The sequence below is a fragment of the Triturus cristatus genome, chromosome 2_1 (assembly GCF_964204655.1).
Source record: "Triturus cristatus chromosome 2_1, aTriCri1.1, whole genome shotgun sequence".
Classification (NCBI taxonomy): domain Eukaryota; kingdom Metazoa; phylum Chordata; class Amphibia; order Caudata; family Salamandridae; genus Triturus; species Triturus cristatus.
The window spans coordinates 994,145,553-994,163,426 of NC_140581.1; positions in this window are offsets into that span (position 1 = coordinate 994,145,553).

The window sequence follows — 17,874 nt, forward strand, 5'->3', positions numbered from 1 at the left end:
ACTCGTACCGCAGAACGGGTAGATAACAATACCAGGTAAGGTCCTGTCCAGCGGGGCTGCTCATACTTGGTTCGCTGAAAATTCTTCACGAGCACCCACGCGCCAGGTTCAATGGCGTGTCCTGGATCTTCAGAAACCTGTGGCAAAGTATCATGAACCTGTTGATGCAGAACACGCAATTTAGCCGTCAATTCGTACAGGTAGTCAAGTAATACAGGGTGTTCTATCTCACTAAATTTTGTCGGCCGCGGCACTCCCCAAATATTTGCCGGGCGACCAAACACAACCTCATAAGGGCTCAGACCCATTCGCGAATGCACAGTCATTCTTGTGGACAGAAGGGCTAACGGCAAAGCATCAGGCCATTGTAGACCAGACCTCGCTTGAATTTTGGCCAATTTCAATTTTAACGTGCCATTGTAGCACTCAACTAGACCAGCTGACTGGGGATGGTTGGCAGCGTGGAACTTCTGCCGGATTCCTAACCCATCACACACTCTCTTCATCACTTGACCCACAAATTCACTCCCAATTTCACTCCAGACCATTCTTGGCAACCCATACCTAGGGAAAAAATCCTTAATAAGGGCTTTAGCTGTGGACAAGGCAGTATTGTCCCTCAAAGGGTAGGCTTCCACCCATCAAGAAAAAGAGCAAACAACCACTAAGACATATTTCAGGTTGTTGCACCTCTCCATGTGGATGAAATCTAGCTGCAAAGCCTCAAACGGATACGTTGGAGGAGCAAAATGACCAGCTGTAGTTGGAATTCCCTTACCCTGATTGTACATCAAACAAAACACACAGTTCGTGACCAAATTCTCTGCACACTTAGGAATTCCAGCATTTTGCCATACTGGGGCCAACAACTTACAAATCCCTTTCACACTGATATGAGCCATTCCATGTGCCATCGTAACCACTGGAAGTACATACGCATCAGGCAACAACTATCGCTGATGCTCTGACAACTCAACCCAACAACCATTCGAATCCAATTTACCCTTGCTTTCTCTCCATTCATTCAACTCTTTCTCTGTAGCTTCAGCTTGGATAGATTTCACACTCTCAATCGTATCTTCACACATACTTCTATTTGGAACCCATCTCGCCGGACCGGCAACATACATTCGACTCATCACATCTCTCGCAGTCTCTTTCGCCACTTCATCTGCAAACGCATTACCACGACCAACATCATCCGTGACTTTCTTATGCGCACTGCATTTCACGATCGCAACTTGCAACGGCAAAGTAAGAGATTCAAGAAGTTCATTCACCAATTGACCATGTTGGATCTTGGTCCCATGCGAAGTCAGAAACCCACGTTCTCTCCACAATCGTCCAAAGCTAAGAGCAACACTGAACGCATACTGGCTGTCAGTGTACACAGTCACTCTTTTCCCTTTCGACAACACACACGCTCTTGTCAATGCAATCAACTCTGCCGCTTGAGCTGAATTATGTGGGATACGAGCAGCTTCAACAATCGTGTGCAAAGTCGTAACAACATATGCCGCAGTCGTATCACCATTCGGAAGCTTGAAGCACGAACCACCAACCCATAAAGTACCATCACATTCTGCAAGAGGAGTGTCCCTAAGGTCTATCCTCCCTTTCGTTTCTTCCTCAGTCCTAAGAAAACAATCATGCTGTTCGGTATCATCTGTCTCAGTTGAGATCGGCAACAACGTGGCTGGATTCAACGTGTTGCATCTTTTTATATGCACATGACTTGCTAACAAGGTCAATTCGTAACCTGACAACCGAGCACTAGTTAAGTGCTGTGTCTTGGTACGGTTCAACAAGGTATCCACTGCATGTGGAACCATCACAGTCAGTGTATTGTCCATCACCAAACCAGCAGACTGTCGGATTGAAACAGCCGCTGCCGCTGTAGCTCTCAAACAACTCGGCAACGCTCTAGCTACCGGATCCAAAGTCGACGAAAAATAAGCACATGGACGTTGCTTATCGCCAAACTGTTGAGTCAAAACTGACAATGCACATCCCTCTCTCTCGTGGACATACAATGTGAAAGGTTTACTGTAATCGGGAGTACCCAACACAGGAGCCACACAGCGCATCACGCAATTCTGAAAAACTCTTCTGACATTCGTCAGTCCAAGGAATAGGATTCGGAGTATCCTTAACAGTAAGAGCTATCAAAGGTTTTGCAAGCAACGAAAAATTAGGAATCCACTGTCTACAGTATGATGTAATACCCAGAAACGCACGCACTTCTCTCTGTGTCGTAGACACACTCATTTTCGCAATCGCTTGAATTCTTTCTGGGGTCAATCTTCTTCCCTCCTTCGATAAGAGGTGACCTAAGTAGGTAACTTCTTGTCGGCAATACTGCAACTTCGAAAGAGAAACCTTATGATGGAAATCAGACAAGTGACGTAACAACGACAGAGTAGCCTCTCTACAAGTCTCTTCGTCGTCAGCAGCAACTAAAAGATCGTCAACATACTGAATAAGGGCAGCACCATCAGGTAAAACCAACAAATCAAGTTGCGTCTTCAAAGCTTGACTATAGATCGATGGACTCTCACAATAGCCTTGAGGAGCGCGTTTAAACCGGAAACTTCGGCCTCCTAAAGAGAAGCCAAAGATATCTCTACTCTCCACGGCAATCGGGATGCTGAAGAAAGCATTCTTCAAATCAATCACGGAAAACCATGTGGCTGTAGCCGGAATCAAAGTCAGTAAAGCGGTGATATCAGGCACGACAGGGAATTGTGGAACAACGATTTTATTCAGCTCGCGAAGATCGATCACAAACCCATATACAGGAGGCTGAGAAGAATCGGTTCTTTTCAGAACAGGCAAAACCGGACTATTGCACACATTACCTCTCGTTTCCTCAATCACACCTTTCTCAATTAGGTCAGAGATGATCGCTAAAAGTGCTCTTTCACCATCACCTGAGATACGATACTGTGGAATGCGTGGCAATCTAGTATTCGCCTTCAATGTCACAACATATGGCGGAATCTCCAAAAGACCCACATCATTAGGACCAGTAGCCCAAAGAGAATCAGGAAGAGAAGACAATTCAGCTGGAAGTCGGTCTTTAGACAAATACATCGGAGAGATCACTCTCTTTCCCAATGTAAGCTGTACTCCTGAAGGAGAACAATATAGCGTCGCATACAACCTCTTCAACAAGTCCAATCCCAACAAGTTCTCACCACAACCTGTCGTCAGAATGAGGGGTGCATTGAATTCACAAGGTCCGACAGAAAGAGACAAAGGACTAGAAATCGGATTACTAACCGGGGCGCCAGAAAAACCTACTGAAACATTCGTTAAGCCGGACAAAGGTGCGCCAGGGAGTCTAGAGTGCATGATAGAACTCTTCGCAGCACCAGTATCCAACAGAAAAGGCTCTGACACACCTGATGCAATCACTTCAACATAAGGTCCACTCTGATCTACTGGAACTGAAACAACTCCCTCTCTTTGTCTGTGGCTGTCCTAGCAATCATTACCTTCCATATTCTCACCTTCAATGTAATAATCGTCCGCATAATACTGAGCCGTCCTACCAGACGCGCCATTCTGTTGATCAAAACAATTCATTGAATTCTGCGGAGGCAAGGAACGCGCAATCTGAGACATACCACGTTCTCGACCTCGCAGAGCTTGTTGAACACCTCGACCTCTCACACCAGAAACACCATTCGTGCGCTGTAATAAAATCGGGCAACTATTCTTGAAGTGACACTCTTCTTTGCAATACGCACACGGATTAGAACATACAGGAAAACGCTGTTGAGAAGACTCGAATCTTTGCGAGTTTCTCTGATATTGTTGGGGTTGCTGATAATCACGCTGGGTATTGCGAGGCGGGTATGCTTGCTGCAAAAGAACCTTAGTCTTCAATTCTTTAGTCTTTTTATCCGCTTTCTCTATCCCATCCTTATTTCTATTCTCATAGTACTGGGCAGTAGCCAATATCTGTGCTGACGAAGAAACAGCCCAAGCACTCTCAGAATCCTTCAACCTATTGCACAACTCGGGAAGAAAATTATGCACAAACTTGTCAACGAACAACCTTTGACCACCTTCTGTACTCATGTCTTGACCACTGTGGTCTACAAATGTCTCTTCAAATCTAGTGAAAAAGTCGGACACAGTTTTGTCTTTCTTCTGCTTGCATGCAGACAACTTGTCCCAATTGACACGCATAGCAGGCATCAAAGTCTTCATATAATCAATAATTCTACCAGGGAGGTCAGCAATCACATTCTCCGGTTTAGCACCACCTATTTGTCTTTCATCTGCAGTTCTAAGATTATTCCATGTATCACCTAATTCCTGTGCATGATCCGTATGACGAATCTTACACCATATAGGCTGTGGAACAACATTCCCAAATAACATATCTATATCCGCCAAATTCATAATACATGAACCCGTAGTTTGGGATAGCTCCTTGTAAAAACCCCGCAGGATTTTTACGTGGATCAGGCAGAGTCTGCTTTAGAGCTAGGACTTCGGCACGCTTCCATGGAACATGTACCCAAACGCGCTGGAAATGTGGCAGAACAGGTGGATTAGCTTGCGCATCACCAGGTCTCCAAACGGGAGGAACCTCACGCATCGGGCATTGACGCGCCTTTCTCCTAACTGAAGAATCAGGCTCAAATAATGACCTTAAAGGAGACTCACTCCTAAACGACAACAATGTCGCGACTGCTCTTTCAACATCAGAACCCACTATAGTTCCTTTCGCAAACTCGGACTGCACACGGAACAACTCAGGCGGAGTCTGCCCTACCTCACTATCTTCCCACTGTTCACGAAGGAAAGAACACATCATATCAAATACATATCTTTGTTTCGGGGCTTCCCATTGATGGAAAACATCCATAACACCCTCAAGATCATAGTGCGAAGGATAGGTAACCCATTTACGCGCCAAGTGATCCAGCACTGTCCGTTCATCAGGACCAGGCAATTGACTACGCAATTGCTTAGGCTCTACAACAGGAGACATACCCAATGAACTCATCAGAGGAGAAAAAAGACTAGCAACCGCATCAGTCATTCTCCGTCGAGCAGAAGGAGAAGGTGGCAAAAGAACAGGAGACAAAGCAGAATGAGAAGGAACAGACGACACAGGTATAGGAGTAACAGACGAAGGAGGTAGCAAAGACGGCGGCCCTTGAGAAGGCTGCGCCGAAGCAGTAGTAGCCAGTGGAAGAAGAGCTGGCTGTTGAGGAACCACTGGAGGTAAAACAACCGGAGGTTGCGCAACTACAAGTGGCGGAGGTGCGGTAGCACTCTGAGCATAAGGGGGTGGCGAAGTTAATAGATGCGATATTAAAGGATCTTTCAAAAGATCTTTCTTTGCTTCTTGCTGTTGAGGTGGCAAAACTGGATAACATTTGTCTACCGCTAATTTACGTTGCCTAAGCATCTGCTCGCTTTCTTGTTCTTCCTCATTATCCCTAAACTGTATAGCAGCTTGCACCATTGACATACCTTGTCCACGCTTATTTCGTTTCGCTAACTTAATTTCCTTCTGTTTGGCTTCCTTTCGCCAAAGGCGGAAAGAGTCAAACATTGCCGGCCGGGCTTTCTTTTTGAAGAGTCTAACTTCTAAATTATCTAAAATCTCTGTGTCATAACTACCATATTGGGGCCATTTTAGGACACCATCCTTCCTAGTATACCTAATCCATACATCATTATACGTGATGGGGCCCACACCGTGTTTTAAATAGAGCTCATAGGTCGGAGTTCCAATCGGAGGCACCGGACACGAGTCCTCCAATCGGGAATCCCTATTACAACCACAACAAAATATCTTTCCAAGTCTGCTAAGACCAGGCATCTTCGCTCACTAGTCTAGCTTCAAACTTCAAGGGAATATCAAAACGATAGCCTTGTGAATACACGAGTCCCTCGGCTTTTGGGCCTGCAGGTACCAAATCAAAGCGATCCCGAAGGATACCAAAACAAACTAAGGACTGGGAGACGCTCCACTCATACTTAACTGAAATATCGATGACGTCGCCAGAAGACCCGTCTATCGTCTCGCTTTACAAATCATCAAAGGGCTCCAAGACAGGGCGACAGTCAGGGCAGCAGTTCTTCGTAGCCGTCGGAAAGCGGGGAACTTCGCAGCAAAGACTTTCGGACCACAACGACATACAGGGGTCGATGAAGTGGTAGGCCTCCCTCCAGAATTTTCACACAAAGCTCCTCACGATCTTCAGGCTTGGACCGGTACCGCTGAAGTCGCCCCGAGTTGGGCGCCAACTGAAGAACCGGGATTTAAACCCAGCGGCGCAGGGGACACGCCCAAAGTCTTCGGGTCCACCTGTCTTAGAGTACAGAGACACGGGATTCTTCTTGGTGACGTCAAAGATCAAATTTATTAGCTGCAGCCAGTAACAGAGGTCCTAGAAGTACAACACGGTGTATGTTCTCAGGAGACTGCTCAAATTCATAGAGCGGAGCATCGTCTTTTATGCCAAAAACCACGTTCCTGGCTAGCATCAATTACTTACAAATTTGACCAATCAGAGGATGACATTACAGAGGCATCACATAACGACAAACCCACTTTCAGTTATCCAGCCCATCAGAAATTACTAGGCGAAATCCAGCATTCTTGCTCGAACAGGCCGGACGAGCCCATCATAAAAAGACCTCAACCCAAGTCAATAATTAGGCCATAAGGCCATAAAGGAAGAAACAGAAACAGATGAGAAGCAAGATAGGGGGGTGTGTGCGTGTGTCATAGAATTAACAATGTCCTGCTCTTTGATCTCTATCTGACCAGCTGCTTAACAAGGAACTGGCTCAACAAGTTTAGCCTCGGGCAACAGGGTCAGTTGACTCAGGTCAATCAGGAGTCAACACGAACTCAAACTAAAGTGTATGCGTCCCTAGAGGCTTGCTTGGCCACAGTCATCCTGTAGTCATTGGCCTATGTGAGGGCAACCACAAAATGGCGGCTATGCACAAAATGAAACCCAAGGGTTCAGACTAGATCGTAAAATACACAGTGAATCCATCGGTGTAGCATGACGAAAACACTCATGCATACCGCACTTGTCATTTGCGGTTCGCTGATATCAAAATCATCACGAGACGACAGCCTTCATTGAACGGGTTCAGAATTCACGGAACCTCATCCAGTTAGCAGCAGTATTACAGGGTGTGCCTGTGACTTTGATGTCTGTTTAAGGTGGACACCACAATGTTGACCTCCCCTTGCTGCTATGTTAAATTGACACGTCCTCAATTGTTGGATTAATTCGAAGTGAACCGTTAGCGTTAAAACCTACAACAAACACTCCTCAGAAACCCAGTGGGCGGGGCACTCAGAGAGTGAGACAGACAGAATTACCTAAGCCCAAGGCAGCACGCAAGGAAAAGCCCCCTTATCTGACTGGACCTGCGCACGCTGCGCAGCTGAGCTAAAGCTTCCTTTATTTTCCAATTAATTTCCAGGCAGGCACTGGCAGCCGGGCAGAAGCAGTCGCAGGGCCCAGGCTAGGGCTAGGTAGGCCCGGACTCGAGTTGAGAGAGAAGAAATAAAGTATTTATCGTCGGCGCAGCCTAGTTCTATTATTATCGACCTAGCTAGATGGGATCACGGATGATTAATTGATTTAATGGAAACAATTCAAGCATGACGGACGGGTCCCCTCTGACGGTCAGTGACATCGGTCCGACTCGAGACCCGAGTCGCGACTCTAGTCTTGACTGAGCCTGAGGCAGGAGGCAGGCCGCAGGCCGGAGGTGGCAGCTGAGGGTGGGAGAAGGCTGTGGCTACAGTGGGCAGTTATATGAATACCGTCCGGGAACGTAACCCAGATGGTCACAGACTCACTCACCTGAGGTCGACCGTCGAAGGCCGGACTCAGCAACTGCGGGCGCCGCCGGGCGACCTGCTGCTGTGCTGCTTGACTCCGCCGCCGGGTTGTGCTGTGGTGGGCTCACTGGGCTGGCTAGCCTGCGCTGCGCAGAGCGCTGCCTGCGAGCACCGCCCGCCGCCGCCTGCTGACTGTGGCCTGGGTGACCACGGACCACAGTGGGCGGCAGCAGCAGTGACACCATGTGCGTCCTCACGAGTGAATCAATCGATCACGATGATGAGTCGACCTGGACCGTCCACCGAGCGCCGCGCCGAAAGAGCGTGTCACGTCACCCCCAGCATTATATGGGAACCGTGGGGGCTGGCCAAAAAATGATGCCCAGGGCCGTCATTGGTAGCGTTTTCACGCGCTACAAGATTGACGGCCCTGGGGGACCCCCACATTGGCCCGCAGTGCCCGCACACATACAACAAAGCTAAGGTGACCCCCTTGATCTGGTGACTGGTGTGCGTGCGGGCGTGCAGCGCGCATGTGTAAAAAATAAGCAGAGTTGCACCTACACAAACAATGTAACAACTGCACAAATTACAATTTCATCACGTGCGCCATGCTGCTGCCTGCTGCTGGCTGGCTGCTGCTCTAGGGTGGGCGGGGTCATCATGTGCGCACAGGCAGGACAAGGATCGGACCTCTAATGAGTAGCACTGTCTTAGCGCGCGCTGCGCTCTCATTTGCCAATGACAGTGACTGCCACCATCACGCCACGGACTCCTCGTGGTCGGCGCCCGCCCAGTCCAGTAAATTGCGCACACAGACTTAATACTAGCCCAATAAGTAGCCCCCCGCCAGGCATGGGTTTTTCCCTCACAACTGGGAAAAATGTCGCCCAATTGTGCGGGAAATAGCCCAATCTGGCAACACTGCCCGGCACTGGCCTTGTGTGGCCACGCCCCCATATTTATTGGCGCACTCAGACTATGTCTGGTCTGGGCGCGTGGGTGCGACACATCCTGCCCACGCAGGGGTGGAACACTGGACTGCATCAAACATTACATCCCATCTTAACTCAGTCCTTTGTTTGCGCAAAGTTGCTGGAACTGTTTAAAACGTTCAACGATTCTCAAACTTATTAACATTCAAAATCCCTTAACCGAGAACTGGGCACAGGATTGTCTCATAGTCCGTATCGGGACTGGGTGCCTCTTCTTTGGTTCTGTACCGCAGGGGACTCATGAGGTGCAGCTGGTTCTCCCAGACCCAGGGTGGCGGCCGCACCTGTCAGGTCATAGCTTCGAGGTGTGTTGTAGATCTCCGGCCACGCATGGCCATCCTCTGGCACATCCGCCCTGAGCTCTTCACCTTCTGCGGCGCCTGCCTCAACAGTCTTGAACCATGACACGTTTCGGATTACTTCTTCTCCGTTTCTTTCCACCGCGATCATGGTCCCCTTGACGGCCACCACTGTCCAGCTTCCTTGTTCATACCGGGTCCGTAACTTGCCTCCTGGTCTATGGTCCCGCATTAGAACTTGGTCTCCCTGGACTAACGTCAGGGTCTTGGCCCTCCTTCGGAGACTCGCCTTCTGGTTTTGACGTTCCCGCCTCCTCAGGGTCTCTTCTTCACTGTATGGGGGTAAGGTCCAGCCTGGACACGTTGGGAGAGTATCTCGCCTGGGTCCGTTAAACAGTAGTCCCCACGGGGGCTTGATGGGTAGTGCTGTGAGGTGTGCTTCGGTACTTCTTTAGAAACAGCTGTAGGTGTTGTTCCGGATCAGCGTTCTCCGCCACAGCGATTCGCAAGGTCTTGTTTAGAGTTCTCACATTTCACTGTTGGCCTGCGGCCATTGAGGGGTGATGCGACGGTGGTATATTCCATGGTGCCTCATGAATTCGTGGAACTCTCTTCCTTGGAATAGGGGCCCATTGTCACTTTTGATCTCGTTGGGGCACTCAAACATCGGAAACAACTTTTCCAGCACTGGGGCGATTTTTGCGAAAGCGGTGGAATCCACAACTGGGTACTTCGAGAAACTGTCCATTAGAACTAGCGTTGTCCGGCCGTCTGGGAAACTCCCGAAATCAATACCTATCTTCTCCCACTGCGCTTTGCTAGGCTCTTCGGTCTAGATGGGGGCAGGGTGTTCTGGGGCACCAGTTAGTTGGCACGAGGGGCACTTCTGTACCAACTCTTCGATTCGGCTTTGGGGCCCCGGGAACCACACCTTCTCCCGCATCCTGGCTTTCATCTTCTCCACACCTTGGTGGCCTCCGCGGGCCAATTTTGCCATAGCTTGAGATATTCTTGCACTCCCAAGACATTTACTGATGCCACTGTGTCGATCCCGGCTTTCACCTCGGATCCCGCTATCTTGATGATGCACGTGGGTTGTGGACGTCTCCGTTTCTTTAGGTCTTTCGTGAAGGACACTTGATACTTCTCTGCTTCATCGTCTTCCGTGGATGTGTCATCCACCCTGTACGTGGCACCTTCAGCTCTTCTGGTCTCGCTCGATGACGCCAGAGAGGCGTTAGACAGTTGTCGCACCAGCTTGTGCATGGTCTTCCCTCCTCTATTGTCCTTACATTGAAGACGTTTTCTACAGACTGATGCAAAATGGTTCGGGATACCACAATTAGAGTACGTCTGCCCCTGGGCAGGGCATGCACGAGGGGGGTAATCTTCTTGTCCGCAATATCCACATTGGCCTTTTGTGGTGGGGCCTTGTCGGGTCGGTGGCCTTGGTCCTCGGTCACGTTGCCTTCCTGCGTCAACTCTTTCTGTTTTCACGGCCACGTGTTTCTCTGACGGTCGAGTTAATGCGAGATCCATCTCATCAGCTCTTGCTGCCGAAAGGTCATGCATCCTGGCCAGGGTTAGGATGTCGTTGAGGGGTATATTGGGTTGGTGCAATATCAGTCCCCGCAGAATTTTCCTGCAGACCCCTTGAATGATTTGGGCGCGGATTTCTTCAATGTCCCAATCTTCCGTGACATAGGTGCTGGCCAACTCCCTCAGCTGCCGCATAGAACGCATCGATCGATTCACCCTCCCTTTGTCGAGCCTGGCAAAGCTTGAAACGCTCAAAGTCAGGGTTGAGCTGTGGGTCGAAGTGATCATTGAGCGCCGCCATGGCAGAGTCATAATCCGTTGGTCTGCCCGTGTTTGGGAGGTGTTTGAACAAAAGGTAGACTTCTTCTGCATAATGAAACAGTAGTGACCTCTTCTCAGCACCATCAGTTTTCCATGTCGCGACAAAATAATTCTCTAAATGTCCGATCCATGTTTTCCATCGTGAGGACACGGTGGTGGGGTCAGCTGTCTCGTGGAACGGGGGTAAAACGCCTGTCGGGGCGTGCTGTGTGATGACCTGAGTAAAAGGGTGGTCTGCGTTGGGCACCCATTGAGGCGGTCTGAGGATGGCACGCTCAGCACGTGAACGTGGCTGTGAGTCTTTTAGGGGCGTCCGCCTGTGGTGCAGGGAGGTGTTCTGAGTGTGGCACTTGAAGCTGGGGTCCCCTGTTGATAGTAGGAGTGCCTGAACAGAGGTGATCTCCACGTGGTGTAGCGCAAGCGCTGTGGATGCTGGGCACGCATGCACTGCAGTGTGCCTGGTGTTCAGAACTGGTGTCTTCCCCCTTTGATAAAGATGCGCGTGGCTCCCTGCGTGTAGCAGCAGGTTGTGATCAGGCCGAGTGTTTCACACTTGTGCGGGGGCTGGTCATATGATGCCGCAGGCGGGCGTACTCACTGTCCGTTTGCTCACTCCTCGAGTGTGACAGCCTCCGCCCTGATGCTTTTCTGACGTGGTGCGCGTCCGCGAGCGCGATGCCTGGATTTCAGTGCCGGGCCTTGCAGCTCTCTCGGCCGGCTCTCAGGCACAGGGGCACATTGCTGGTGCTGCGAGCGGGCCTCACGGGGCGCGGGCTCATCTCGCACCTTCGTCGCCAGTGTAGTGGGTGCCTCCCGCTGCCGTGGACCTGCTGGGGGTATACACAGGGCCTATGTGGGGAAACTATATAAAAGAATGGAGGCCACGCCCCCATATTTATTGGCGCACCCAGATCACGCCTGGTCTGGGTGCATGGGTGCAACACATCCAGCCCACGCAGGGGCGGAACACTGGACTGCATCAAACATTACAGCAAGGTGTTATCTTTGTTTTAATCTTTGTGGGATGTGTCTCCATGTCAGGTGGGAAGACGGTCGAGGTCGGCCATGTGGTAGGAGGTGCACTGTAGCACTTAGCAGCAGCTGGCCTTTGACTTGGGCGTGCAGTGCTAAATTTGTAAAAAAAAAAAAGTGCCACCTCTCTAGTCAGGAGGGCCGGACTGGCCGTAGTAGGCATCGGGCATTTCCCAGGGAGGCTGAAAGTGTGGGGGCCGGTTTTGCAGTGGAGGGGGCCGGTTTTGTTACTGGGGGACGGGTGTGCAGCAGTGATGCAATATCAGCCCCCAGTAACAAAAGCAGGAGTTCTTCACACTTGCAAACCTGGGGGCTAGCCTGACAAAATTGCCAGGGCTGCTTTTGGTTCCCAGTCCGGCTTGCACCACCCATTGTCACTGCCGTCATTGCCAATGACAGAACCTACACAATTACTAACCAGCACACTGCTACAAGTGTGGCAATACAACCTATTCCAGGCCCCCAAAGCTATAAACAAATTGCTTGTGTGGCAGGTATCAGTTGTTTTTAATGCATACTGAATTAATAAACATTTGCTGTTCTGTTCATCTCTAAATTATACAAACAGCGCCACCATGTGGCAGCTGTCATACGTGCCGGTTTCAACAATTAAGTGCTGGCGCCTACAATTAAGTGCGGTGCTGAGCACCGGAAACCACCGGCTCAAATTAAGCACTGGTGCTGAGCCCGCGCCCTGGTCGTTGACATTCAGAGGAGCGCACAAAGCTGTCTGCGTTAAGCCTATTCTCCCCCGAACCTAGATTCAGCAAACTTGCCTTTAATCAGGTTGTTGTACTACAGACCATCTCGCGTCATTCTATCCCCCCTCCTTCTCTCTCACTCACCCTCTGCCCCATCACCCCATGTTCTTCGCCCCTTTCCAACAACTTGGCATTTGTGTGGAGGAGCTGATCTCTGCGTGATTCAGGTGAGATGGGAAAGAGTGGGGATTTATATATTCAGAAGCCAGTCACTACTGACTATTCTGATGTAATCAGCCAGGGACTTACTTGCCAACACAAATGATTGTACTCAGCAGCAGCATGAGGGTGCCATATTTGGTTCTGCCCAGAGTCCTATATATCTATCTAGTCCTATCTAAACAAAGGACAGCCCTGCTTAGCAGTGTGACAGATGAAGAAATGTGAGATAGATGCCCCTTCGCAGGGTCGGATTGGTAAGGCGGGCACTCAGGAAATGGCCGAATTTTGTGGGCTGCTTTTTTGGGCAGCCTGGGGGCTGTCTTTGCTGTTAGGATGCCGCCAGCGGCCCAGTGGGTGCCTGAGTGGCCTTTCTAGAGGGAGATGGTCGGAGGTATCACTCCCTTTCTCTCGCTGGGCCGACCCCTTAATGTATGCTGATTGAGCGGGGGAAGGGGGCATGAGCAGAAGTGATCTCACTTGCATTCATGTGTGGCTCAGCAGTGTGAACTAATCTGTGCATTCTTAAAAATCTAAGTGAAGTTAATAAAATATGCTCCCCACCCCCTTTCTTCTCATAAAACTTCGCTGAAGCAGTGTTTTGCGGAAAGGCAATACGCAAATGTGGGCCACCTTTTTTTAGTGTGCCCGGGCTGATTTATGATCCCAATCCAACTCTACCTCTTCGTGGCTTGCATTACAGTGTGCTGGCAGCTGGAATCAGCCCTGTAGGTCCCTTCATAATATTGTGATTTTCTTTCATCTTCACTGTCCAGTTTGTTGATTGGGTCTTCCAACTTGAGGCCCTATGGACTTGAGAAGGCATTTTTTCGGGGTATAGTGAGGTTCCGTAAGAATCGGAACGACATTTTGGGTATGTTCGAATATGGACGAGTTTGGTATCTACGAACCGCAAATGACGAGTTTAGTGGGTGTACGCGTTTTCGCTACGCTACTATGTACGGTTCGTCTCATTTGTGGGTATGTCCATCTGAACCCTCGGGTTCCATTTTAGATACGGCGTCCATTTTGTCTCTTGCCCTCAAGTAGCCAGCGAACGGACACTGTCCGCTTCGTGACCCTGGGATTCCCAAACCTTCGCAGAGGACACATGTTCCTTTGAAGGTGTCTTTATGATGAGGGGGATGACACGGCAAGGGCAGATGGCCCCGCTCGAGGCTCATCTTCCCGTGCTGGTTTATTGTTTCAGTCGTGCATACATTAGGCACGAGGTCTTTGATCCTGCAATCAAGTTTCCGATATTGCTCTCTACACTGTTTTCTAAACTGTTATGCATCCTTGTCTTTTCCTTTGCATCTGTTTCTGTCCCTTCCTCTAATTCGTTACGGTCAGAATGGAATGTGCTTAATGTGCTTTTACAGTTGGGAACCGGCAATGCTGCTGTAATTATGTTTCGGGTTTCTGAAAACATGAATGCAACCTTTCTGAAGTTTACTATGGGAACTGAGCTGTAACCTTTTGTCCGCCATGTTGTGCAATGACCAAAATGTGTATAAAAGGAGCGATCCACTTGTGCAATTTGAAGCAGTCTCTCAGAACCTACACGCTGTGTCCCATGTCTCTGTGTTTTGTACGCCGGAGCAGGTAACCCACAAAGGTTTCAGGTGTTGTCCCCTGGCACCGCTGGGCCTTAAGAATAGCCCAGTCCTTCAGTTGGCGCCCAACGTGGGGCGACATCAGCGGTACCGGTCCAAAGCCCGACGATCGTGAGGAACTTCGTGTGAAATCTCCGAGGGAAGGTGCACCCCGCTTCATCGATCCAGTTGTCGAAATAAGTGGCCCGAAGACTTTTCCCGCGAAGATTCCCGCCTCCTGATGGCTGCGACGGACTGATGCCCTGACTGTCGACCTGGTTTGGCGCCTGGCGTAGTCCTTTGTACGGCCAGACGATAGACTGGCCTTTCCGGTCACGCCATTGCTCTTTCAGTTAAGTATTTGTGGGTCGCTCCCAGAGTAGACTTGGTTGTTTGCATGGTTCCATTGCATTTGTGGTTCTTAGTCGTTGGTTCTTAGTTGTTGGGTTTTATTTGACAATTGCAATTGCCAAAAACCGAGGGTCTTGCATTTTTTGCGAGGACATCGTAATTCGATAGCCCTTGACGTTTGTAAACTCGGTTAGTGTGCACGATGCCTGGCCGTAGTACTTTGTTGGGTTTCCTTACATGTTGCAGCACGGATTCCCGACTGGAGGATTTATGTCCGATACCTCCCGTTGGAACTCCAATTTATGAGCTCTATAGTCGCCATGGAGTAGGTCCTATCGTATATAATGAATGTTGGATTCGATATACTAAAAAAGATGGTGTTCTTAGTTGGCCACCTCATGGTAGTTTCGAAACTGCAATATTAGATAATCTTGAAACTAAATTATTTAAAAAGAAGGCTAGGCCGGCCATGTTTGATTCCTTTCGGTTATGGCGTAAAGAGGCCAGGCAGAAAGAAATTAAACAGTCTAAGAAAAATAAGAGAGAGGGTGTTATTGCGGTAATGCGAAATGCTGAACAGTATCAGCGAGACAAGGATGAGAAGGAGCAGGAAGTTTCTGCTAGATTGCATCATATGGCGGTGGATAAATGTTATCCGGTTCTACCGTCTAGTCCTGATAAGATGGGAGAAGAAACGGTCGAGGATCCCTTATTGTCTTATCTATTGAAATCACCACCTCCCTATGCACCAGATACTGTGGGTCCTGTGATCCCTCCTGCTCCCCAACCTGCTGTCTTGGCGGCTGCTGGACAGCCTGTTGTTCCTCCTGTTCTTCCGAATCCCCTTGTGCCGCAAATTGTTCCTCCTCCGCTACCCGCTGTTTTCCCTATTGCTCCTTTGCCTGTACCTTTTCAGCCTATTGTTGCTACTACTCCTGCTATCTCGACTACTTCTACTATTTCCACGGTTACCCCTAATGTAGTTACTCCTGTACTTCCTTCTTCTTCCCCTTCTGTTCGTAGTCGTATATTTAGTGCTGTCGCTAATCTCTATTCTCCGCTTTTTGGGCCGATACTTGGGTCCGATCGTTCTGTTGTCTCTCAGAGGCGTAGTCAAATTCCTGATGGTAGAGAACGTGAGTCGTTAGTGAAACTGGCGCGTAAATGGATTAGTTATCCTGCAAAGTACACTTCGCGTATAGTTTTCGAGACGTTTTCTCAGTTTAATGAGCCCACACAAAGATTTGTGTACGAGGAAATGTGTAAATTTTTGAGAGAAGAGTTGGATAATGATGCGGTAGACAATGTACCGCCCGAGATTACTGAACTTCAGAATCAATTTTCGAGTGGTATGATTGTGGGTGCTAGTGTTCGACATGCTTTAGAGCGTCTGTTATCTTTTCGATCTACGGTATCACCTCGATCATTGTTTAGGGGTGAAGCTGAGGAGCGGATGGCACAACCTGGTCAGTACCCTATGCGGGAAGTTCCCCCAGTGTGGATGCCAGGTGATGCTGCTGCTAACCCTGTTATTCTACCACACTTTCAGAGACTTTGGATACACCTCCCATGGAAGCGATCAGAAGTTTTGCAGGTGAAGCAAACTTTGCCTGACCCCCGCAAAAATCCGGCAGATTATTATAAGGAGTTATCCCAATTAGTAGATGCTACTATTATGAACCTTGCCGACATCGACATGTTGTTCGGTAATGTAGTACCTCAACCGATTTGGGCGAAAATCCGCCAAGAGAATCACGTAGCCGAGTTAGGCGGTGATTGGGCTGCTCTTGCTGCGGCTGACGCACGGCAAGTTGGTGGGGCTAAACCTGAGCAGCTCATTGAGAATCTGCCCCAGAGGATAATTACACTTATGAAGACGCTTATGCCAGCAATGAGAGTGAACTGGGACAAACTGTCCGCGTGCAAACAAAAGAAGGACGAGAGTGTCTCCGATTTCTTTACGAGATTTGAGGAGGCATTCATCGATCACAGTGGTCAGGATATGAGCACTGAGGTAGGTCAGCGACTGTTTGTTGATAAATTTGTATCGAATCTGCTGCCTGACCTAAGCAACAAATTGAAGAACTCTGAAAGTTCGTGGGCTGTTTCTACCACTGCTCAAATATTAGCTACGGCCCAATACTACGAAAATAGGGAGAAAGAGGAAAGCGAACGTGCAGATAAGAAAACGAAAGATCTAAGACTAAGGTCTTATTGCAGCAAGCGTATCCCCCGCGCTCGAATCAAAATGACTCGCAACAGCAAAATCGATTACAGCCACAGTTTACTAGGTCGCTGCCACGTACTACCTCCTCTACACCACGAACTATGTTGGGGTATAATCAATGTGCATATTGTAGGGGTGAGGGCCATCTGAAGTTTAATTGTCCAGTCTTGCGTGACCGAAACAATGGCGTTTCGGCTCGAGGAGGTCGTAGTGGTCCTCAACAAGCATCACGTGGTAGAGGTCGCGGTGTTACTCAGAATCAGGATGAGCGTTTTGCCGCCTCAGCGGACTCGCAAAATTGCTTTGATCGACGCGATTTATCGGCTGGTAGATCTACACAGTATCATGTGGATGACTATTATGTCGAGCATGATGTTGCTGCTGACGGTAATTATTAGGACAGCCATAGACAAAGAAAGGGAGTGGTATTAGTTCCGGTTGATCAGAGAGGGCCTTACGTCACAGTTGCCACAATGGGCGTAGTTGAACCTTTTCTGCTGGATACTGGTGCAGCGAAAAGCTCCATCATGCATTCGAAACTCCCTGGCGCGCCTTTGTCTGGCTTAACGAATGTTTACGTTGGATTCTCTGGCGCCCCTGTTAGCAATCCAGTTTCTTGTCCGTTGCACCTTACGATTGGGTCTCGTGTGTTAGAAGCTCCTTTGCTTTTGACTACTGGTTGTGGTGAGAATCTTTTGGGCCTGGATTTGTTGAAGCGGTTACACGCGACTTTGTACTGTTCTCCCGCGGGAGTG